At 42.8% G+C, this 25782-nt stretch overlaps 1 long non-coding RNA gene across 1 annotated transcript in view; it reads left to right on the top strand.

The window, feature by feature from the left end:
* The first annotated feature begins 7098 nt into the window (after positions 1-7098).
* The window catches only part of LOC135176771 (uncharacterized), a 93676-nt gene continuing 74992 nt past the window's right edge, over positions 7099-25782 (top strand). Inside the window, exon 1 of the long non-coding RNA XR_010302818.1 lies at positions 7099-7175. This is a non-coding gene — a long non-coding RNA (uncharacterized LOC135176771). The remainder of the gene's footprint in view (positions 7176-25782) is intronic.

Genomic DNA, 25782 nt, shown 5'->3' with positions numbered 1-25782 from the left:
GCTAGTCCAGAGATTTTTGACTCTGTAATGGCAGCCCCAGGATCATAGATGAAAGTAAATGAAATATATTTTGCAAGACTCCAAGGTTCAGAAGAGCTGAGTGCTTTGAGCAAGGTGGCAGGGAAAGTGTCTGAGGGGATAAAACCTGAACTCAGTTTTCCAGAGCTGTGGATTAACACTCCGGCAGCTGCTCACATCTGCAAGAATGCCAGGGCTGTATCTTTGACCTGATCCAGCTCGAAGTGTTTCACAAATTTGTTTGCTGCCAGCAAAGTCTGCATCTGGATACAGCTCCTCCCTGTTCATAGCACTGCGGACTCCACCCTCCTTGACTTGTTTGTTAAGCCCTGGGGAGGATCTGGCTTTAGAAATGTAGGGTTTTATCTCCTTTGTCAACTGCTCTATAAAAAGCAGTGTTGCTTCTCATTCATTCAGCTCTCTGCTTCCTGAGTGCAGCAAAGAAAAGCTCTATACACATACTTCCATGTGAACTTTGAAGCAGCTTCAGAGACATACTTGAATTATTAATTAGCAGGCTAAGCACTTCATAGAATCATGACAAGTTTTGCGTTGGCAGGGACCTCTAAACGCTCCTGGGCATTTTTTTCTGGTATAACAAATCAAGAGGATCCTGTTCCACTGCTGCGCATCTGTGAAGCTCAGTGGGGTCAAGTCCCTCCTTCCTATGAGCAGAGGTCTCTGGGCTGGGATGCTGCTCTATTTGGCTCCCCTCCAGTGCCCAGCAAAGGCAGTGCAGGGAATCCCACTGGCTTTTGGCTTTGCGTACTCCAGGGACCATTTATTTGCCCACCTCTCTTTCAAACCATGACCAGCTTTGCAATTGGTCTTGCGAAAGCCTGGCTGGATCAGAGGACACTGGTGGGTTTGGCAGGGTTTCACACTCACTCTCTCTGCTTTAATTTAGCAAGGGAAATCCCAGTGGTTCTGAAAACACTAATGCATTATTTTTTTTTTCCCTTTACTTTCCTCTTTTTTTCTTTCCTCTGTCTGTTAAAGCTTCCTTTTTTTCATTTCCCCTTCTGCTTTTGCCTTTATCTCTCCTCACTGTTGTAGTTACATCCTCTGATGATAGCGGGAATGACCCCATGTGGTGACCCTTGAAGATTATTACATTAGCTGTAAATTTTGAACCTGGGCCAGATGATACAGTAGGGATTGCAACTCTCATCCTTTAAGTGCAGGAAGATTAATGCTCCAGAATATAAGTATGTTAAACCACTCTACAGACAACAGTGACCATTCCTTTCTCTGCATATCTTTGTATTCCTGCCTTTAAGGCCAATTGGGGAATAGGGCTTTGCTATTTCTGTTGAGGTGGTGAAGGGGGAAGAAAAAGACAGCATTCATGACAGTCAGGGCAGAACTGCATTAAATAAAGTCTCCATCTTTCATTCTTAAGCTCAGCTCCAGGTCCTTGATGAAGACAGATTTTTCAATTAGACAGGCAATGTTTGTTCTAATATTTTATGTATGAACCGCTCAGCTGACATCTCACCCAGATTTATGAAGGAAATCAAATACAAATGGGAGCTTTAATATAAATTTATTATTCAAATTTATCACATATTTCTGCAAATAAAAGTTACAGTTGCCTCAAAGAACACATTAAAAAGAAAAAAAAAAAAAAGAAGAAGAAGAAGAAAGAAAAAAGAAAGAAAAGAAAAAAAGAAGCTGATAAAGTTTCTTTCCACTTGGTGAATAACAATATTGTATGTTAAGAAAGATCTGTCATAATATAAATTATAACACACATGGAATACATTTCCCATTGAAGACAATATTTCTTTCTTATACAAATGTTGCACTCCCTCACTGAACTGAAAGGAAGTTCAGGAAGGTTGGCAAAACAAAGTAGCCCATTTTTAACACTATACAGAACAAAGTGTATTCTGCTGCCAATTACCCTTAACTGAAAATGACTGCAGCTTCTGGGAGACACAGCCAAGGGTCATGGGCGCTGCAACTGCTCCCCAAAGGAAAAGAAACATCAGGTGACATTCACACTTCAGCTATTTGAGGAAAAGGATGAAGAGAATTTAAGGGAATGAAAGGCCCTGCAACACTCATTTTTAGCCATGGGGAAATCGCTGTGATTACTGCTAAGCCATTTATAGCACATGTTTCCAGACCTTTGCAGATGGCATACCTAATCTAGGAAGAGATTGATACTGTGGGAGTTTTCATCTCTAGTCAGGCTGACAGAGCCTATAGGAAAATACTCATTTTCTATAACAAAATTAAATGTTAAAATACATACACACACACACATATATATATATATATAGGTTTCTATACTCTAAAACATTAGAGCTGTGGCATTGCCATAGTTTAGCTATGTTTCCACCCTCCCATATTTCATTTAGGATTTTCCAGTTTTCCAGCTCTTTTCAAATGGAAAACAGTAGAGTATGTGAAAAGTAATCAAAATATGTGAAAATGCTTCCAATATCCCTGCATTTTCCAGTGAGGAAAAAAGAGGTGGGAAAAATAAGGGGGGGAGAAGGGATATGAAAGGTCCTAGTAATAAAGTCAAAACATTAATGTTCAGTGTTTTAAAAACTGAAAGTAAAAACAAGTTCTCCAGTAGTGTTTTTTGGCAGTTTACATGTTTCACTGGATTTCTATTTTTGTACTGAATTCTATTCTAATACACACACACACACTGAGGTGTATTTGCAGGTCATTGCACCTGATGTACAGGTATTCCCCAGAGAAGTTTTAGCCATCTCTTCTCATACTGTGATGTGATTTGGTGCCCCAATAAACCCAAAACAAAGCAGACACGTGCAAAGACAAAAAGTCATCTATTAATGGGTGTTACTTGTGTAAAAATCAATGGTAGAGACTGGTGGCCTAACCAAAGTGTCAGGCTGGCTGACCCTGCCCCTGCAGAGGCCAATTCTCTAAGCCACATGAGAAGTAGTCACCCTGGTGCTCCTGCTTACTAGAAATGGGCGTCAGTTCAGCTCACTCTAAAAACTGGTCAAATGATTCAGCCCCCAAAAAGCCTTCTTTTGTTTTCTATGAAGGCAGGTTGGAAGGTGAACCCAGGTGCAGAGGTCTGCATTGGTTGAGGTGCTCCCACCTGATATTCCTGTCTTTAATCACCTCTATCCTTGGACACTTAAATGAATTAACAGGCTCAAAGTTACTTGCCCAGAAAGTACAGGTTTTAGGTTAAGCTGAGGTTTACTCTGCTCTTTTAAGCATGCTCTTGCAGTACTACGGGGGGGAGGAGGGGGGATGTTAGCAGGATATGATGCTCCTAAGGCAGTTATTTGGATATTCCCTACCTTTGACTATTAGGGTACTAACTCCTGCCGAGAGCAAAGAAAGCATTGGTTGAGAAGCATTTTAAAACTATATTTATCTTCAATTTAAAATTGTATTTGGTCAAACAACCTTAAAAACACCACTCGAAGATCCGGGCAGCACAGCGCTGAGCTGCACTTAAATACCTGTAAACCCTGGAGCATCTGGTTAACGTAGAAGTGCAAGATTCCAGATGGGGTTTAGTGGCTTTAAATTAATTTTTACTGGCTATGCTACATTTTATCACAGATTTTTTTCATATGGGAACCACTTCTAACATCAATTGACACCCGGAAATCAGAGTAGGCTCTTGCTAAATCAAGGCACTGAGGTGTGACATGTGATGTGCGGCTGCAAAGCCAGACCTCCTGCCCTGAGATAACAAGGTAGGAACAGTAGCAAGAGGATTAGAGGTCTCTGAGCTGTTTGCTTTCACTCTGAGACATGCTGTAAGGCAAAACAAGGAAACTGGAAAAGAAAAGCAATGCAAGACAGCTGATAAATACATTGCAGAAACTTTTAGATGAGTCTTTTACATATCCAGTTGTTTCTGCTTGTGCCAGATGTGGATGGTTAAAGGCCTGGCTGAGAAAGGCCTAGCTGAGAAAGCTGAGGTCCTCTGCTCAGCTCAGATGTGGGATTCAGAGACCTCCTTATGAACCAAGGAGGAGAATAGCTTGGGAAAGAGAAGGGGAAGGAGAAGCAGGAATTTCTTTCTCCTCTTGCACCCTCTGCTCCCCTGACAGAGACAGAGCAGCAATGTATCATTGAGCACAGCTTCATGATGCCAAGGGATGAAGGAAAAGGGGTTTGTGATGCAGCACTCAGGGCTTCTCAGTCCAGCTCCAAATATTATTATGTTTTGTTTTACCCCAAGACTGTTTATTGTAAAATGTATAAACAGACCTAAAAGAGCTCCACACACAGAGCTGGGAGCTCTGACCACAGGACAGTTGTGCAAAAGGCAGGGTATTCCCACCCACGTCTGTCTGCACTTGAGAAAAAAGCAAGGCATAAACACTAACCCTCCTGAGAGGGCTGTGAGTCTGGAGTGGATGGAGACTCCTCCCTGGCTGTTCTGACTCAGGCACCCTCAGCACAGCAGTGGGATGGCAGTTCACACACATCTCGATGCTCAGCACTTTCTGTTGACCAGTGCCACAAACTTGCCAAGGCTGTAAGGGTCTCTGGAGATCATCATATTTACACTGCTGCTCTGAGCAGGGACAGTGACAGCCATTTTCCCAGAGTCATGTCCAGCTGGGATTTGAATAACTGCAAGGATGGAGACTGCTCAGCCTCCTTGGGCAACCTGCTCCAGTGTCCAGTCATCTCCTGTATTCCTCCCAGGTCAACTCTCCCATTTCACATCTCTTACACACCTTTTTATGTCTCAGTTTTGTCAGGAACTTTGTGTTCATTCATGAAGACTCCTGCTGCTTTTGCTTGCTTTTCTGATTATTGGGATGGACTACTCTTGAGTTTGGAGAAAGCTGTCCCTGGAAATCAAACAGCTTTCCTGGACCTCTTTTTCTTCAGGGGACAGATTTGCTGTCCTGCTCCTCCCACTGCCCAACAGCAGCCTCTTGTATACCATGCAGCAGCAGATTTTGCCTTCAGGGCTTACTTTACCTCCAAGGCTTACCACGGAACTGTCAACATTGAAACAAGAAAGCAGTTACCTTTTTTGGCTAACTTCAATCCCCCATAAAACAGGCTTATTTATAATCTTATGAAGGCTCTAAGGTACTCCTGAAATATGTGAAAATTAGGAACCCATCTGTCTTTGAGTCAAGCAGCCTTGTTTGCTTCACTGGGCTGATACTTTTGCACTTCAGTGTCAAGTATTTGTCATCTAAACAAACAATGTTTTCATGTCTTACATTTGTCAGGCAAGACAAGTGCCTGAGGTTGGGCTGCAGGAGCTTCCCCAAACTTCATTTCACTGCAGGGCAGGAATTGTTTACTGTGTTGTTTTGACTGCCAGCAAAGCCTCAGCTCTCAGAGAGCTATATTTTACAAGTCCTGGATAAGTGGTCTTCAAAGTTACATGACATTATGTGTTTTGCCAGGCTGCTCATCTGCATGATTCCATCAATGCCCATAAAATTCATTATCATTTTAGCTCTGGTTGATTAGCCCATAAATATTCCAGTATAGTCAGTAAATTACCTAGGCCTTAAAGGGCTTATCTGGTTGGTGTAATAAGTAGGTTTATACACTTGATTTTCCTATTATAATAGTCAGAATATTATTTATATGATTGGGACTGAACTATGCCTGAACTATGAGAGAAGCATCACACTTTAAATAAACAGCATTTTACTGTCCAAAGACTTTTAACTTAGTTCAGAGCATGCCAGTATCTGCATTAACCATCTCATTTTAGCTTACTCTCTGCTGCAAACAAAAAGAGGGTGGACAGACAAAGTCTATCCAGAAATATTCATGTACAGTGATCTACTCTAAAGATAGGCCAGCCCAAGAGGATCTGAGAATATTTTATACTTTGACAGGTCAGTGGGTGGAAGATAGCCTGTCACAAGATTTCTGGAGCTAAGTTAGAGCTATAACATCTATGTTTTAACAGACAAAGTTTTCCATGTCATCTGCATTGATCTGTAACTAATTTGGGAAGAGAGTAAGTTTTGTTTCTAAAAATATCAAGGAAAAAAAATCAATTTTTTTTTACAGTAGATTGTTTTGAATTGACAGTTGTAAAGTAGTTAGAATATGAACTCTGGTCAAATACAGCACACAATTTAAAAAGAAGCACTTCTAGCTGATTCTATTATTGTAATATTCCAGTACTTTAACAGGGGGTGGCTTTAAAAGGTATTCATTTTATTTGTGTGGAAATGGTGATTCAAAGGGTTTCTCTGAGGCATCCAAGGAGCGCTCCAAAGCTCAAATCAATCCTTGCCTAGGGGAGCACATGGTGAGGGTGGCAGGTCTGTCATGGTGCTCTAGCTCACTTGCTGCTCTCTTAGAAACATCTGCATTTCACAATGCAAAAAGCCACTCATGCACCCACTCACGCCCCACAGGGGCAGAACACATCTCCACACTAAACAGTGCTTAAAGGAAAGCCATGACAACCAGAAGAAATCATAGAGTCAACCAGGTTGGAAGAGAGCTCCAAGATCATCCAGTCCAACCTAGCACCCAGCCCTATCCAGTCAACTAGACCATGGCACTAAGTGCCTCATCCAGGCTTTTCCTGAACACCTCCAGGGACAGTGCCTCCACCACCTCCCTGGGCAGCTCATTCCAATGGCAAATTACTCTCACTGGCAAGAACTTCTTCCTAACACCCAGCCTATACTTCCCCCAGCACAACTTGAGACTGTGTCCCCTTGTTCTGTTGCTGGTTGCCTGGGAGAAGAGACCAACCCCTACCTGGCTACAGCCTCCCTTCAGGTAGTTGTAGACAGTGATAAGATCACCCCTGAGCCTCCTCTTCTCCAGGCTAAACACCCCCAGCTCCCTCAGCCTCTCCTCGTAGGGTTTCTGTTCCAGGCCCCTCACCAGCTTTGTTGCCCTTCTCTGGACACGTTCCAGCACCTCAACATCTCTCCTGAATTGAGGGGCCCAGTCTGGGGTTTTCCCCAGCAGCAGAAATGCAGCTAACTGGGTGTTTTGGTGCTTCTCCAGCAGGTGATTTCGGAGCAGCTGAGAAGCAATCAGCCCTGGGCTCCTGCAGTGGCACAGCTGCAGTCTATTGCTCTGTGCCCAGGGGGATGCTGGGAGCTTGTGCACAGTGCTGAGATCACCTGCAGCAGTAGACACTTCCAGAAGTTTCTCCAAGTGGATTGCAGACCTGTCCTGCTACCAAAACCAAGGTATGGACGAAACACTGACTTCTAAGGTATTGTGCTGCAGTGGGGATACCAGAAGCTCTTGTGAGAGGTAAAATATTGGTGTTCTTTTTAAGGGTTAATGGAGAATCAAGTGGAGGAAATGAGGCTTTGGCCTATACAGTCTTGCAGTATCTCTACTGCATGTAGTACTTTGCTGACAAATTAATCGTGTGAAAGACTTTTGTCTGCTTGTGTTGATGTCTTCCCCGAGAGCTTGAGCTCTGCAGGTGCGATGAGTACAAGGCAGGTCTAGTCTGTGTGGAGCCTGCACTGGGGCACAGCCGAGGGTGACTGATTGCAGCCATTTAAGCAGTGTTGTGTAGGTCTCCTGTAGGAGCAGTGTTCCTCGTAGTGTTCCTAGGGCGTAACAGAATTGCATACTACAGGTGTATTAAAATACATGGCTAATCTCTGCTTTAAATATAGCAGTTCTGACCTGTGCTGCCTATCTGAGGACTGCACTCCACTGGGCATGCACAAATCATGCAGAGAGGAGGATTGTAAGGACACAGGTCTGAGCTCCTATTTCCCTATGCAGCAAAAGCTTGTCTTCTGGAGCAAAGATAGTGTAATGAGATTTAGTAGGGCTGGAGTTTGCTCTGTTCTCACCAGCAGCTCCTTCTTTGACCTCGAACAAGTTGTTCTCTGCTCTCTTATTTCTCCACTGATAAGATGGCAACAGTGATGTTTCCTTCCCTGCTTGTCTGCTTTAGGTGGTGAGGTCTTAAAGTTATTTGTTACTTCGTGTTTGCTCTGCAGCATCATGCTGAGCGCTCGGTCGCTCAGACAAGGCTGGGGGATTTAGTGTCTGTATGCTAGACACAAATAACAGCAGGTCTACTTGCTACCTGCTGGGAATTACTGCTGTCCTTTTAACGTGCTTTTTAAAGGTTATAAAACAGTGATTTGTAGGAATATTCATGGAGGTAGAGTTTGGTTTGCTCTTAAAAAGAAATTTAGTTTTTAAAACAGCTCATCTGTTTCTCAAATGTTTTCTTGTTTTCTCTCCCTGTCTTCCCTCCTTGACAAATTCACCTCAGGCTAAATGAAAATAGAAAATCTAAGACAGAAGTAGACTATTTTTCACAAGTGAAAAGCAGCCCTACTGTGGAAATCATGGGCTTTAAACTGGGACTGCAAACGGTATATTTTGCTGGTGTGTGCATTTGTTGCTCTGTAGCTGTACACATGGTCTGTGCCCCCAAGATGACTGGCAGCAGCACAGAGCTTGTGCCATGATATGCCAGGGGAAGCTGCATTTCCTGTGCTGTTACCACTGAATGATTTTATCCTTGCTTTAGGACAGTGTTGGTGCATGTAGTTTTGAGACTGCTTTCGGGTATTTCTGGGGAGGTGGTGGTGGTTGTTTTGATGCAAGAAGCTAAGGAAAAAGATCAATCAAAGCGGATTTCTACTTGCACAGCACTGAGAAGAATTCACTTCTGGCTAGCTTAGACTGGGGCAAAGGAAAGTTTTCCTGGGTCTGAGTGTTAAGGTGTTACCAATACAATCCAATTTTAGGGTAAAATTATTTTAGCACACTGGAATGTATTTTCTGGTCATATATATTAGCATTCCAGCATCTCCTGCCTTGCAAGATGAACTCCAATTCTGCATGTTCTTGCCTGTGTTTGTTGGGCCGCAGCGATTATGTTTTAAGCTGGTCTTAGGAGATGCTGATTGTAAACACACAGAACATTTTTGACTACAAGCCTCAACACTACAAAAGTGGTAAGGTTTGGAGAAAATCATTTAAGCTATGTAAATGTACCAAGGCAGATTGTACAGGTGGGGCTCTTAATTATTTGTAAACAAAACCAGGCAGTCTCTGCTCAAGTATGCATCAAGTAGCAAAGACTCATCTGTGGTTGTACAGTTACTGATATTTGAACAGATAATGATTTTTGGTAACTAGAAAGAATTTATTTTTCCGAGGCAAACAAATTCTGGATTCCCCAGTGAGAGACCAGCTCATGGCTCATTGCAGTTTTTCCATTGTCTTGTCTCAGAAGCTGATAGGTGTTAATTTATAGTATTTAGGAATGAGGAAGTCTTACCAGGGTTATGTTTCATATTTTCCACTCCTGTGATGTGAACAATGAGATTTATGGTTTGCAATTTAGATGGTGGATTATGTATGTTCTCTGGCAATACTGTTCATGTTCGAGCTGCATTAGTTGTTAACCTTTTCACTTCAAATACTCCAACGTCCTAATAACAGAAGTATTTATTCTGTACATGACATGATCAGCTTCTAAACTGGCTTGGCTGTGAGAAAATTACAGTTTACAAACCTTAGAGAAAATACACTCTGGTTTTAGTTTTCTCCTGCATCTTGTAAATGCAAACAAGCTCTTGTGTATTTTCCATCTGTTCTGCTCTCCTGTAGAGCCGTTAACTGAACAATCCCTACCTAAAACTAGTCCTGAGTAGATGCTTCCCAGCATGTCCTCAGCAGGGAATATGGTATGACTTATAAAGTCATACTTTGTAGAAAGTATTTTAGTTTTAAATCCATGAAAAACAATACATTAAAATTAAATGCCCTGGTTGCTGAACCAAAATCATTCTAATTCACTTCAGCAGGAGACAGAGCCCATGGTTTTTGTCATAGGATTATGAACTTACTTTAGCACTTTCCCAGTATTTGAAGTCATGCGAAGACAGTGTAATGGGATTGTTCTGTAACATTGTGGATAGATTAATTACCTTGGCTTCATTTCCTTTTGTTATTCTCTTCAATATCTCTTTGTTCTGAGCATTTTCTTCCTATCTATTCTTCTCAGATGCCATTGTGTTGTCAAATGGGGCTTTTCATAGGACAAGTCACCAAGCCTTTGCAGTGATCAAGTATTTTTGTTCTCAAAAGCCTTCAGCAATGTCTCTCCAACCCCCCACCACGCAGAGTAATCCAGTTCTTAATAAGATGGAAGTTGCTCTAAGTTATCAGATTTCTCCTTTCACTCTGTTTCGGGTGATGTGTTTACAGAGAGTCCTCCAGCCTGCTAACCTCCCCTGGGTTTACCGTGCTGTTTCTAGCTTGCCAGACAATGTATCACTTCTCTGGAGGGATGGCTAATCTCTGACCAAGTGGCTTCAAACAGACCTGGGAGGCTGGAACGGGGTCTAGTACTGGATTGCTGCCCTGACATCTGAAAATGTAATGGATGAAATCCCAAACCTACTTAAAGTCAGTGGGAGTTTTGCCACCAACTTGAGCAGAGATGGATTTTCACTCACTGTGTTACGTAGCCTCCTGCCACCCAGGTACATAAGGTCAAACCTGGACCATAGTCATACCACGCTGCAGCCTGGGAGCCATTTACTGAATCTAGTGGAGTCGCAACACGTCGTCAGTAATGAAGTTCAGCAGGAAACCTTGCCTGGGTTTTCATGGGTTGGAAGTAGCTCTTGGCTAATCAGCACAGACTGATTTGTAGGCCATGGGGGTCTTTACTTGCAGAACACACCCTACTGGGAATTCCATGGGAGTCTTATTTCTAACAACTTCTTTTGGAGCTTGCTTGGTGCAGAGAGTAAGAATTTGGTCCTTATGTTAAACTTTACCTCTTGCAGGGTGTATGCATGTGTTATTGACCTTTTCTGCTCCCCTTCTCCTTCTCCCTATAGATAGGCTTCATCCAAAAATTGGAGTCTGGCATTTGGATGCAGCTGTAAGTAAAGGCTCTAGTTTGTAGAGGGCGTTGATCCTGCCTGCTCAGTGAACAGCCATTAGCTGACTGTGATCTTTTCCTTGCCTCTTGAAGGTGTTGGAAATGGCCCATTTGGAGGGTCATTATCTGGGTCTTCCTGTTGATTTCTTTCATAATATTGCAAATTCAGTTTTAAAAACTGTTACTTTGCCTAAGAAACTAGAATTAAACTCAACCAACTAAAACAGAAGAGTTCACTCTGAATTTCTGGGATGACAGCCAGTTCTTAGCCACATGTTGTAACTGTATTATTTATGCTCTTATTTATTGACTACATTGGCACCTAGAGTTCCCCATCTCTGCCTGAGGCCCTGTTGCAGTACATGTGAGGAGCATAAGAAGCATGAGTTCTTTGCTGTGAAGACCATGCAAGACACAACAAACACACTAAAAAATTACACTCCATGGCTGACTACAGAGTGGGAGCTGAAGCTCCCCTTTTGCAAGGTTCCACATGGAGTTGAGAGAGCAGAGGAAACCCAGAGTGTCCTTCTGCATCCCAGGTAGGGTCTTTAAGGACAGTTACAGCTGCAATAATATTCTCCATTCTCTCTTCATGAGCAAATCTCTTTTCATTATTTTTCCCCTGTATCCTGCTCTCCATTGTCAGAATCTGTGCCACCTCTGGCACCGTGACTGAGAGGAGGATGAAGAGAAGGACAACGTCCCATTCAGCATTTCCCTTGCTTCAGTGGTTGAGGGAAAATGTTAGTATTATATAAAAATAGCTTCTGGAGTTGAAGCTAATTTGTTTCAGTCACACTTCAAATAGGTTGGGGGGGGGGGAGGAAAGAAAGAAAAATGATAGACACCAGCTATTGTAGAATGCAGTTTGGGATCATATTTCCTATCACTCCAGTTCCTGTCATTTCTTTTCCCCTTTGAGGCTTTCAGCCTCTTTCAGCTCAAATTAGTAAGGTATAAACTTGGGTTTCCCCTAATAGTGAAACACAATACAAAATTGGGAAGCTTCTTGAAAGGCTTGTAAGGGAAGTGCACAAACATCTGGTTGACATTTAATCTAGAAATGTCAGGCCTTGGCGTTTCCAGTCCAGGCTGACAGCTCCTTGGGTTGAACACCAAAACATACTTTTTGAGAAAATATAGGGAAGAGGTAGATCAGAGACAAAATATTAAATTGGAAAAAAGGTCTTTTTAAGAAAGTCTATTCTTTATCTGTGCATTATTGTTTGTAATCAGGATACTGTTAAAGGAAGGCAGTTTGCTGTGAAGAAAGCTGGGCTTAGGCTTTTTGCTAAGGTGAGGATGACCTCCCGTAATCCTTTTATCTTTTGAATAAGTCAAACCTTTCACCATCTGGCCAAACCAGACCTTAGGGCTGAGCAGATGGCAGAAGACCCCCACATCCTATCACAGTTAGACTCTAGATGTCATGGCATGCTCCCGTCCCATGGGGTACCACATTTGTGCCCTGGAGTACACTTGAGTTTTCAGTTTAGCAAAAGCTCTGCTGAGAGATGTAGAGCCTGCATTCCACTGCTTCCCAGGATTGACTAAACCCAGCCTGACAATACTTTTCATCTTGCCAAATCCCAGGACCTAGTGCCTCTTATCAGCTTCCCATGCGCTTTCTGAGGCATGTGGCCAACACAGGATGCTTTGCTCAGTGCTTTTGGTGGAATTGAAAAGTTTCACTTGCCCAGTTCCTGGAAAACCCCAATCTTAAATGCACATTTAAATCCTAGTTAAATTGATGAACGTTAAATACGTGCCTAGAAAATGCACTGCTTTCCTTTGAGATCTAGCAGGTTTCAGGTCAGATTGAAAAGTTGAGTAAGAATCAGTCTTAAAAATGGACAAAAGTAAAATAAAGTAAGCAGCAACCCTTTTGTAGGGAAATAGTGGTGATAGCAAAAGTGTTTTGTTGAGGCTTGGGTTTTTTGGTTGGGTTGACTGGTTGGTTTGTTGTTTTTTTCCAAAGGATGATCTGTTTACATTATCTGCTCTTTTGAGTGCATGCTTCTAGTTTTCATTTGCTTTATACTGCTCAGTGTCTTTCATTCCTTTCAATCTGCTTCAGGGAAAAAATGAGCAGATGTTCACGTGTTATTCCAGATGAGGTTCCTCCATCTGCCTGTGACATAACTAGAGTTGTATTACTTTACTATCCAACCTTACATTCTCTTCTCACTCCTGCTGCCCCAGACCAGAAATGCTTCTTGCCCCAAGTGCAAAGATGCCTCAGTCCATGTCCTGTTCTGATTCTTCACTACATAAGTCAGGTCAGTTCCCCTGATATGCTGTATCTAGCAAAAGTGACAGTCATCAACAGATCATCTCTTCTGCTACCTATTCTTCTACCTTTAGAAAACCTACTTGCTGGTGTTTCCTGGTCCTGAGTGAACTAAATTATTTGCATGTGTTATTTTCTTCTGCCCATATGGTGCATGTTTCAAACAACATCCCAGGACATAATGTTATGCTACTTACAGCCAGCAATGGTAAAAAAAGAAAACAGAGAGACTGAGTTGGGAAAGTAGAGATTTTTTTTTTTTTTTTAATTTGAATTGGTGACTGAGTTCCCAGTCCTACAAATATGACTTGCAGCATTTTATTTGCACCAGTGAATGAATGGGGTTAAAACAAAGGTCATTAGAAAATGTACCCAAGAGGCCAAGACCTGTTTAAATACACATTAAGGGATGTAATGTTTGAAGGAAGTGTAGTTAAACTGAGCAAATCTGATAGGAGGCTGAATCACCACAACTTTTAAAGGATGCTTCAGACTTTCTAAGCCTTTGTTTATTGTTGGCTGAAGAGTAAGTGGGTGTTTTGTCTTTCTTTTTTTTTTTCTCTGTAGCAGAAATTGTGGGGTGGAGAGAGAGATGGGAGGGAATAGAAATGGTTCATCTCAGGAAGCAGTTTCCTGTAAGCTCAGCTTGTAAGAATCACAAATTGGAAAGTTCACATGGATGGAAGGCAAAATCTTCTGGCTACATGCCAACTAGGGAAATACACAGTGTTTGCTGGAGGAGCTTAACCCCATTTGGGAATGGGAGGAGTGGCTGTTGGGGAGATAAGCATGTGCTCCATGCACCTTTCTGAGCATGTTTCTACCTTTCTGAACCCATGCTGCTGCCCCTTGTCCTTGCAAGGAAGCTGGATCTGTTAATAATGATACCAAAGGGTACTGTTTTCACTGTTACTTGCAGCCATGTAGAGACTCCTTGTAGAAAGGGTAGTTTGACTGCAAACCGTTGGCATCTTGTTTAGTTGCTTGTATGAGACCCTTTTCAGGCAGTAGAGAAAACCATGGGCTGTGCAGTGCTGGGAGCTGTGGGTTGAGCCCCACTGTCAGATGGAGTCATCATGGCTCCTAAAGAGCTCCTACATGCCTGAACCAGAGTTGAGCAAGGCATCAGGGCAATGCGTCAAGATCTACACAAAGATGGAACGTTCCTTCATCGCAGTCATACCCTGATGCTTGAGGCATCCTATTCTTTCTCCAGTGAGAAGAAAAGGTGGGAATGGATGGAGAACAGAGAAGCTGTTCCTCTCCTTGTCCCCTGGAGGGTGTATTATTTAATTAGATACAAAGGGTGTTAAAATCAAAAGATTAAGCTGGAAAGCCACTTGATGTATAATGACCTCCAGCAAAAGAGGAAAAGACATTTGAAAGAAAGTTCAATTTTATTTCATATCTTTCAGTCTCAGTCAGACTGGAAAGAAAATGGAATTATCTATTCGTGTAAGACAGAGTTTATGTTTAGAATTTTCACTCTTGGGTTGCATTTGTTAAACTCCTAAATTATTTGGTTTAGTCAAACCTCCAAAATTAAAAGTATTTAGAAGCAGATTACAGAACACAGAGGAAAATGGCTTCTTGGTCTTGTTTGTTTGTTTTAATTTGTATAGTCATTAGCTCGTTAAAAAAATCTCCAAAACCAAAGATTTAAATTTTGTTACATATATAAAAACAGAGATAAACCTAATTCCTTTTAACTTACAAAAGAGTTGTAATTTTCCAATGACTGGAAGCATTTCTTGCCTTCCCTCCCCACCCCGAATTCCAAGTATATGTTAATATAGGATTCCATCACATAGACCCAGATTTAAGTTTGTTTTCTGAATTTGGATGCATTTTAATGAGGAGCTGTGTTGAGCCCCAGCTCTGTGCAGTATTTATCATATGGAAGTACATGCAGGTGTGTGTTCAGGAACATAGGACCAAATCAAGGAGTACTAATGCTTGCTGAGTGCATTTGGTTTGTTCAGGATACCTATTTCCTCTGCCAAACAAGTTGATGCACACAAGTCGATGGGGTCAGACGAAATCCACCCAAGGGAGCTGGCAGGGGTGATCTCCATGCCCTTTTCCATTGTCTATCAGCAGTCTCAGCTGAGTGGGGAAGTTCTGCATGACTTGAGGTTGGAGAATGTGATGTCTATTCATAAGAAAGGCTGTAGAGAGGGTTTGAGAAACTACATACCTGTCAATCTGACCTCAGTGCCAGGGTGGGTCATGGAGCAGATCATCTTAAGGACCATCGCATGGTACAGCCAGGACAAGGAGGAGATGAGGTTCAGCTAGTATGGCTTTATGAAAGACAGATCTTGCTTGACAGACCTGATCCTGTTCTGTGACAAGGTGGCATGTATGGTGGATGATGGAAAGGCTGTGGATGTCATGCACCTGGACTTTAGTAAGGCCTTTCACATGATTCCCCACAGCCAGGACAAACTGGCTGCCCATGGTCTAGGCAAGCTTGCTCTTTGCTGGATGAAAAATTGTCTGGATGTCTGGACCCAAAGAGTGGCAGTGAACGGAGTTAAATCCAGCTGGTGGCCAGTCACAAGGGGTGTTCCCCAGGCCTTGCTATTGGGGCCAAATCTAACATCTTCATTGGTGACCTTGATAAGGGAAAGAAGTCAGTTTGCAGATGATGCCAAGCTGGACAGAACTGTTGATCTGCTGAATGCAAGGGAGTACTTGCAAAGGTATCTGGATAGGCTGCATTAAATGGGCTGAAATCAAGTGTATGGTATTCAACAAGAGTCCTGCACTTTGGTCACAAAAAAACTTGTCTGGGCTTGGGAAGGAGTGGGTAGAAAGAAGCTTGACAGAGAGGGATCTGGAGATGCTAGTTGACAGCTGGCTGAACATGAGCCAGCAATGTGTTCACATGGGCAAGAAGGCCAACAGCATCCTGGTCTGTATCACAAATAGTGCGGCCAGCAGGAGTAGGGAAGTGATTGTGCCCCTGTCTTGGCACTGATGAGGCTGCACATCAAATACTGTGTTCAGTTTTTGAGCCACTCACTACAAGAAGCAGATTGAGGTGCTGGAGGGTGTCCTGAGAAGGGCAACAAGGCTGGTGAGAGGTCTTGAACACAAGTCTTATGAGGAGTAGCTGAGGGAAATGGGGCAGGGGTGCTGAGGGGAGACCTCATTGCTCTCTACAACTACCTGAAAGGAGGTTGTAATGAGGTGGAGGCCAGCCTCCTATCCCAGATAAGTGACAGAATGAGATTAAATGGCCTCAAGTTACACCAGGGGAGGTTTATATATTGGATATTAGGAAACATTTCCTCACTAAAAGGGTCACTGGGCATTGGAACAGGCTGTATAGAGAAGTGGAATCACCATCCATGAAGGTGTTTAAAAGACAGTTGGATGATGTGCTTAGGAACACAGTCTAAGAGTTGTGTACTGACAGATATTAAATTGTGGCTGAACTCAATCTAAGGTCTTTTCCAACCTGGCAATTCTGTGATGAAAAGGATGCATAATTTGGCACCCAGCTCTGATGGAAAGTCATGGAGAACTGCTTTTTCTACCTGCCCTCTGTGACACTGCAAATATCTTTCTGAATGACTGAATTCAATCACTGAATGTCTGGCATATGGGAGTTTTTCAGTCTTGGCCTATATCACTAGTATAAAGAAAACAAAGGCTGGGTGTCCTGGTTCAGTGCCAAAAAGCTGGACAAGAAAATGGCAAGATGTTGCAAGAAGTTAGTGTGTCTGCACTTGATATAGCCACAGCAGACTGAGCCTCTTGACATGGGCTTGTCCTATGCAAACCTTCTCCTCTCATCCTTTGAGTCTCCATGTGCTGCCAGTTATCACTGAAAAACAGAAATACGACTTCTTTAAAACCAGGAAACCACAATCTTGCACTCCTGAGAATGCCCATTTTTGTCACGTGCTGGGTCTAACACATTGCCAGGTACTTTGTTTTCACACTGTATACTGATGATGTGCAGGAACATTCAGAAAAACATGCTTTTAGGTGGGGGTTGGTAAGGGGTTCCTTCACTTAGGCATCCTTTGAGATGCACCAACTAGGAGTAGAAAAGCTTTTGGAGGTACTACATGCCTGTATTGCTAGATAAATCTAGATAGACTGCTTTCTCAGCCCCTTTGTGTACTCTGTAGCTGCAGTTTGTGAATATGCACCTTGACTAAAAAGCTGCTGCAGCAGAGTAATATCTTATGGTGGGGCATGAGGAAGACATTCTTCAGGACTTAACCTTCTAGAGCATACAGCGCTCATAAAGCTGTTTGCTCAAATGTGTTTAGTGACATGAAGTGAATACTATTAATGCTACTGCAAGGATGTGGGCAAGGTTTTTCAGAGGAGGCTCAGGGGTGACCACACTGCTCTCTACAACTACCTGAGGGGAGGTTGTAGCCAGGTGGGGGTCGTCTCTTCTCCCGGGCAACCAGCAATAAAACAAGGGGACACAGTCTCCAGTTGAGCCGGGGGATGTATAGGCTGGATGTTAGGAGGGAGCTCTTCACAGAGAGAGTGATTTCCCATTGGAATGGGCTGCCCAGGGAGGTGTTCCTGGAGGTGTTCAAGAAAAGCCTGGATGAGGCACTTAGTGCCATGGTCTAGTTAATTGGATAGGGCTGGGTGATAGGTTGGACTGGATGATCTTGGAGGTCTCTTCCAACCTGGTTGATTCTATGATCTGTGTGGAGGTGGAGAAGCACTGCTATTTACATCATGCTTGCTTGTGGCTTTAGTAATCTGAGGTGGTTTGCAGTAGAGTTAGCAAAAAGGTAGAAGAATGACAATTTAGAGCTATATGAGCAAGGCTAGGACTTGATAGGGCACTGAATTCCATTGCTTTAAATGCACAGCTAGCATTACTCTGTGGAAGAGACCCCACATGTTTTCACACTTTCATGTAAAATTTCCACCCCTTTTGCAGCAATTAGGCTCATGCTGTTTGACAAGATGCACGCACGAAAAATCACCATGTACTGTGCAAAACCAATCAGGGGACACTGTTTGTGTCTGGTGGAACGTGTTTAATCATTATCCCAGAGATACCCCCTGATATGAATGGTAACAGGATGTTTATAACAGAGATAAGGCTGGGATGAAATCCTATCCCTCTCTGGGAGCTAATAAAAGCAGAGATTTGGAATCGAGTATCACTTTCTCTGAGCTGCACACGAATGAGGAAATGGGGTCAGAAGGGCAAGCTGCAACATTGTAGGCACTTTATCTTAAACATAAACATTACTAGAGTGCATTCTGACCAAATTAACTCTCTCAGATCTGCAATGTTAGCATTCCTGTAGTACTTAAGCCTGCCAGCTTTACTGCTCTTCTGACTGAGGGTTGAACTGCAAGTTGAGGTTGACACTTGCAAACAGGGCTCTGAGTGAGGAGGGTCTCTTAAACCTTTCTGCAGTAACTTATCTTCCAAAGAAATGCTAATAGCATTGAAAACAAAATTAAAGGGAAAATAGGGAGAGGGTGGGTGGACTCAGAAATATGATTCACTCTGCTCAATGCACAACCCTCTGAAAAGCAGAGTTTTCTTTGCATAAGCAATAAAAACAGGAGTATTTGCATTGCTGCTGCTCACTGCAAAATATTTCAATCAAGGGGGCTGGGCTTGAAATTCTAGCCTTCCTTCAAACCCAAAGTCAGCCTTCTGATGCCAGGATTGGTGGCTTAGACCTGAGAGATGGCAAAAGCTTCCCAAAATCAGGATGTAACTTTGGGCTGTCTATAGGTCTGTTTGACCAATTCAGAAGTAACAGCAAAACTCCTTTTATGCCAGGCAACATCCAACAGTGTCATCACAAAACAAAAAGGAGAGAAAGCATGTGCTATCTCTGTATGTGCCACGAGGCATCTGTGCAGCTGATGCCATCTCCACCATGAAAATAGAGGAGCAAAGGCCAGGAAAGGAGAGAAATGTAGTATGAAAATTAGCACCTCCCAAGGATCAGACAAGTGCTTGAAAGCTAAATTGCTTTATCTCTGTAGGAAATGAGCAGGAGAGAGTAGAATGTGCTCTGTGCCTTTCACTGGAGCAGATGGCTCCCTACAATAGTCATAGAGCTGCTTCCAGACCTGGTTTCAGCAAGTTGAGTTTGCAAGTCTGTTCTTTTTTTTCTTTTTTTTTTTTTTTTCCCCCCAATATGTACTGAATAAGAAATTTTCTGCACCTTTTACAAAAATTAAACCATGCTAACTCTTTGGAGTGAAAGGGCTCCTTAGCTCAGTGAATAGATTCTCAAGCTGTCCTACACACCTCTGTGATAATGACCACTTGCTACCTTCACTTTGCAAGACTAAAAGGCTGTCCCAGATTTCAGGTGTTCCTGGTATCTGTGGGAGTTTTACAGCCAGAAGGTTGATAGGACTGAAATTGCCTCCTTCAGGACAGCTTGTGTGTGGTCAAGATGCCCTGGAGATGCGAGAGTAAGGAAACCTGGTGTCCCAAAAAAACATGGCAATATTCCTCAGTTCAGCACAGTGGTCTGCAATGGCTTTCCCCAGAGCCTGTCCTGGTTATCAGAAGGATATCAGTTTGAAAATCTGCCTGTGAAGTGTCCTTGTTTCCACAGAATGAGGTTTTGCAGTAGGTATTTCTTATGTTGCTATTCTAGTAACTTCCAAACACCTCTGTTTTCTTGCAGAAGTGAGAGCTGCAATCATCCAGGGTTATGGGAGTTGCCCAGAATCCCATAAGATTCATATTAGTCCCTCTTTTTAAGACACCAAAACTTTTCCCCAGCTCCTTCCTGAGAAATCTCTTGAGTTTGTAAACCACCTGGTTGGGTTTGTTTTTAACACAGTTACTTGAGTGCTTATCATAATTCCTTATCTATGGCAAAAAACAGTGTAAATACCTAGAGTAAAATCTCAGTTCTTCCGGGAACAGTTAGTCCTTTTTAGTACTGGTAGTGGTTTATGTTGTAGGTAGCACAGCTATCTGGTGAGTCTTTACACAGCTATGGGTCAAAACAAGCCATCTTATTGTCAGCTGAGCTTCAACAAAGTCCTCTGGAGGACTTGGCTACTGGAGCATCCTCTGGTAGGGCACTGATATGCCATTGCAAGGTGCATTGGCATGAACCAGGACAGTGATCACCTTGAAATCTGTACTTCGTAGCGCTGTGAATTAGAGGGGAGCATTGTCTTCAGGGTGAGCTGCCAAGGGATTGTTCTGACAGCTTACTACTTTTCTCATTTTGTTTCCTGGTGGACCAGCTTCCAGTTGGATTCCAGCCCTTCAGAAAGGGGAGAAGAGCAAAGGCTGTGATTTGCTAGAAGTTGTAAATATGTGGGGTAAAATGGGAGTAGGATGAAGAATGGGAAGAAGTTCCTTGAGCAGCATAAAGCCATATTGCTGCCTGGAGATGGTACGTAGCACCCTGCAGGGTAGGAACAACATAAAACTATCTATTTCCTTGTGGTTTTCCCTCTGGACTAGCATCAGGCACTCTGAAGCCAAGTCAGATAGGTCGTTTCACACTGGCCTTTTATCAAGAGCATAAGGAGTTTTAATGTTTAAAATCATGCAGTGAAACTACAAAGCTTCTCGGGCTTGTCATGAGCCACGCAACAAAGCTGTTAGTATTCAGCAGGAATCACAAACAGTGTGTTAATCCCCAGCACTTGCAGGGATCTTGCCAGGTGGGATGTGCTCCTCTTCCAACACGTTCCTTTCAGTTTTCTTTTCAAGCCACAATCTAAACTCTCCTGTATTTTGTTTGAGCTTTAAAACGGCCAGTGGTTCATTGATTTCACATAAAGGGCTTCTGTGCCGCAGATTGTACTTCCACAGAACTACTTAGGGCTGGTTGCCCCTTCCTGACCCAAAGCCCCTGGGAAGAAGCTATGGGTTTCCACTCCAGTCATTCTACAAGGGGAGTGAAGCAGTGCTGGTGCTCCCAATCACCAGGGTTTTTGGATCTCAATGGGTAACTGAGCAAGGCTACTCAAATAGGAAAAGCCAGATAGACTGGAGTAGAAACATCCATCTATCTATCTATCTATCTATCTATCTATCTATCTATCTATCCCGTTAGCCTTATGGGGTAGAGCAGAGACATGGACTGCCAGCCACACGCTTGTGAAAGTGGCCACTTCCTACCAGGGATTCCTCAGGCCATGACATGTCTGTGATCTGAATATCTGATGTTCAGAGTAAACCTTGGGAACACAGTCTTGGGTTGCATCAGTCTTCTTTGTTAAAGTATTGAGGGTGAATTAAAGCAGTCTAGTATAACTTCCTACCTTTCCTGGAAGCTGCATACAGGGGAAGACCCCCGTGCCCTTGTCTCTTTTCTCCCTTTCTTCACTCTCCCCTGGGTTGCTCATTTTCCCATTTGGATCCACGAGGCTTTGAAGTAGTATAGCATAGTCCTGCTGGGCTGGGGTCAGAAACACCTTCCTCTCTCCATACTTCAGAGGAGCTGTCAGTTGTTTTGGAGCTTGGCAGTGCTTTGGGTAGGAAGCCAAGCTCCATGTCTGAAATAATCGGTACAGCATCCTGATAACCAGTTCTGTCTGGTGCTTCTATATTTAGGTTTCTGTTCCTCATGGTTGCACAGAAAGGGTTTTTTTTAATCTACTTGCTATAGAGCCCAACAAAACATAAATCTGTCTCACTTTAAAATTGCAACTAGTAAGCCAATCTCAATTCTAAGAAGTTCTTCATGGAAAGAAGCAGCATGGAATGGGCTGCCCAGGGAGTTGTTTGAGCCACCATCCCTGGAGGTGTTTAAGAGGAGGCTGGGTAAGGCACTTAGTGCCATGGTTTAGTTAATTAGAAGGCTTAGGTGATAGGTTGGACCCGATGAGGTCTTTTCCAACCTGGTTAATTCTGTGATTCAGTGGCCAAGTAAGGATTTTTTGAATGCTTCCTTCTGGCAAGAATTAATACCTTTTTTTAGCTTAAGAAGTTAAGTTTACACCAGCTTACCCCAAGTGACTGAGATACCACAGGTCTGAAAAACTGCTTTGATGTAAAAAATAATTAGGTAATTGTTAAAAAATGCTGTGTGATAACTGTAGCTTTATTTAAATGGGCTTTTTGCATAACAGGTTTTCTACCCCAGCTACCTTTTTGCAGCAGAGTATTTCAGTTTGAGTATGATTTGGAGGTATTTTTCTCTCCTCTTGAATCAAATCAATGAAAAAGTTGCTTTATCTGGGTGGAAACTGGCCCTAAGGTCACATTCTACCAAAAGAATTAAAGGCTTGAGTAGAAGGATTATGAAATAAAGGTAACCAGGGTTAATGGTAACTGCAATCCACTTTGTTGTCACTTCAACAAGTAGTGCCAAGTAACACATGCTGAGTGTAGTTGTACTTGACCTAGAGTCTGTTCTGTTACAATGCCTTTCAGACATTTCCTCTGCAATAATTAACTGTGTCCTCATTAAGCAAGAAAATTAGGTTTGGCTACGTGCTAATTTCTGCACAGCACGTTAGTCAAACAACTCTCTCCTTAACCCATAGTATTGTACTGCTACTTGACAATACTTGACTACCAGCAGCAGCAAGGGTGTCCACCCAGCAGTCAGATGACTTTCACCCATATTTGTTTAGCTCTGAAGAGCCTCAGTGCTTGTGGAAAACCCTCAGGGTGTTTCCTGCTTTTGGTGATTTGGGCTGAAGATGGGACTGAATTGCAAATGTGACCATGTGCTTGCTGGAGATTGTGGTGCTATTTTAATATGTTCAGCACCATGTATATTCTCCTTCTTTGGAAGCCATGTGGTTGCTGGGGAGTGATGAGGAGTTCTGAGCTTAATTTCTACTTCTGCTGTTGGCTTCCAGTGCAATTTTCCCTAAATTTTCAGAGGTCACATTCCCTAGAAGAGTACAAGCACTGACACCCAAAATGTTCAGCCCTCCCCTGCTGGTGTCCCTGGCCTTTGATTCGTCCAGTGCAAGAGGGTATCACTCATCCGTAGCCTTTCAGCTGTATGTATAGGGCAGTGTTCGAGATCAGGACTCTCTAGTTTTCTGTTTTCATACAGCACTGGCACAGAACAGGTTTAGCTTTAGCAGAGAAAACTCTGTTCTGCTATTAACAGCAGCATTAATGATAACATGGGAACTGACACTTGCCTTCTCAGTGACAGGTTAGCACTCCCTTGAAGTTCTTTTTCTGAAGTATTTTCTATTATTTTGACGAGAGGAAAGTCATTAATGTATGCATATGATGTAAAGTTTTGTACCCATCCATTCTCTTTGCCTAAATACACATTTATTTGAAAGCTCAATAGGAGTACTTTGGAGCCAAAACCCTGATGTGTGTTCCTACCAAATGTACTATAAATGTTTCCCTTATACACTCCAAGGCACCTTTTCTACCTGGACTTCAAAGCAGGTAAACTTCCAAGAAAATATTGTAGTCCATGAGCTTTTACATCACAGGGTCCCTCTTGCTCTCCTTTCCTGTGCTCCTTTTTTCCCTTTTGAAGTGGAAACTGTATTCATTGTTAAAGGAGGTACGTGCAGTCAGGAATGATGAAAATGAAGGTAACTGTCAAAAATCCTGCCAGGAGGGATTTCTCCACTTTAATTTCTGCTTACATTATTAAAACAAGTAAATTGTCTTTTAATAGAATGTTTCCCTTTTTTCCTGGAAACACTACTGATAAATGATGTAATATTTGAGGCTCTTCTCCACAGCTGTTGGAAACCTAGAATTTCTATTCCCTATACCACGTGAGGTATAGACACCAAGTATCTCACAGTATCACCAAGGTTGGAAGAGATCTCATAGATCATCAAGTCCAACCCTTTACCACAGAGCTCAAGGCTAGACCATGGCACCAAGTGCCACGTCCAATCCTGCCTTGAACAGCCCCAGGGATGGCGACTCCACCACCTCCCCAGGCAGCCCATTCCAGTGTCCAATGACTCTCTCAGTGAAGAACTTTCTCCTCACCTCGAGCCTAAATTTCCCCTGGTGTAGCTTGAGGCTGTGTCCTCTCATTCTGGTGCTGGCCACCTGAGAGAAGAGAGCAACCTCCTCCTGGCCACAACCTCCCCTCAGGTAGTTGTAGACAGCAATAAGGTCTCCCCTGAGCCTCCTCTTCTCCAGGCTAAAAGGAAAACCTTAGCCTGACTTTAATGATTAAATGTGACAGTATCACAGAGAGAAATGAGGAATCTACAAATATTATTCTGAAAGTAATGGATTGATTTTCTTTCTTTTTTTTTTTTCCTCCTGGTTATTTTTAGGAGCCTGCCATTGTTGGTGCAGGGATTAGGATAAAAACAAGTGGAGATCTGATATAGTAGCTGAGAGGGGCTTTCTGTAGCTGTGACCCAAAATACTATTTTAAAACCATCTTGACAGGAACAAGCTATAGCTGCTGTATCAAAGCAGAAAGCTGCTATTTTTACCACTGAAACTTTAACCTGTCCTCAGGAAAGTGGTTGTTTTGGATTTTTCCCCATGCTGCTTTCGGTTGATCACTTCCAAGACATGGGGATTTTTTTTTTCCTAGTATAACTGAGGAAGATGGAATAGCCCAGGCAGAAAAATCTCATGGACTGAAGGATAATATACTGCCCTTTAGTGAAAATGGATTCCTTCTCTTCCTTTTTCTCCTCTCCCCTAAGCTGGGACTTGAATACTAGAGGCCACTGTTTCTCAGTATCTTAAATAATTTAGGTCGGTTGTTGACATTTTAGCACAAGTAGCTTATCTTAGGAGTAAGAGCTGTTTAACCCATTGTAAGGGGGAAATGAATACCTTTCACCCCACCCCAACATAAACAGTCCCTGGACTTTCCAAACAGTGTTTGGGAAGCTCTCTTGACATCTGACACTGTGCAATTTACTACTCTTGTCAGGTGAATAGGTTTGTCCCCAGTGACCAACACCAGTCCCTGTTGCACTGGTAATGAGTGTTTTATTGCCTCTAAACAGCATCTACTCCTCCTAGTCTCTGTGGACTGAAACAGAAACAGCCTTGGCTGTAGGAGAGTCATCTCTGCCCTGGTTAACACCATTGTCTTTATGCTTTAAAGATCAGGGGAAAAAAAAATATGCTATTTCATCATTGCAATTGTTTGGAACGTCCTTCTTTGTCTTTCTTGTACCTAGTTGAGAAACCTTGAAGAGGAAAGCTGATTTGTAAACTTGCAGCATTTTAAGCCTACAAGGCTATTGTGGCCACTGAGCAGTTAATATGTGGCCATGATGAGAGGGTCAGCCTGCCTCTGGCTGTTGTTTTTCCCATTGTAGACATGCAGCTGTGCTGGTTTGAGGCTAATTGGAATATTTTAATGAGAAAAAATAGATTATGGGCTCTGAAAACAACATTGATGTCTATTTCACTCATTGGCTTTCTGAGATGTATAAAAACAAGAACACAAACATAGATAAGACAGAATGTGTCTCTCTGTCAGAGCTGGTGTCTGTGCTTTTCTCCCTGGGCTGCTTCTATGTAACTAATTCTTCTGCTTTTAACCCTCCCATTCTGATCCCCCAAACTTGCCTTGCACATAAGGGATACTCTGGGATAAGGTGGAGAGGTGGAGAGAAGGTGGAAGGGTGGTTGGGAGCCTATCCTGGGGACTCTGGTTTCTGGGAGGAGTGTTGTGTTTCTGTATTACCTTTAACTTGTATATTT

This window comes from Pogoniulus pusillus, chromosome 7 (assembly GCF_015220805.1).
Source record: "Pogoniulus pusillus isolate bPogPus1 chromosome 7, bPogPus1.pri, whole genome shotgun sequence".
NCBI lineage: Eukaryota > Metazoa > Chordata > Aves > Piciformes > Lybiidae > Pogoniulus > Pogoniulus pusillus.
The sequence above is the reverse complement of the archived record's forward strand: the minus strand, read 5'-3'. Positions and strand labels throughout refer to the sequence as shown.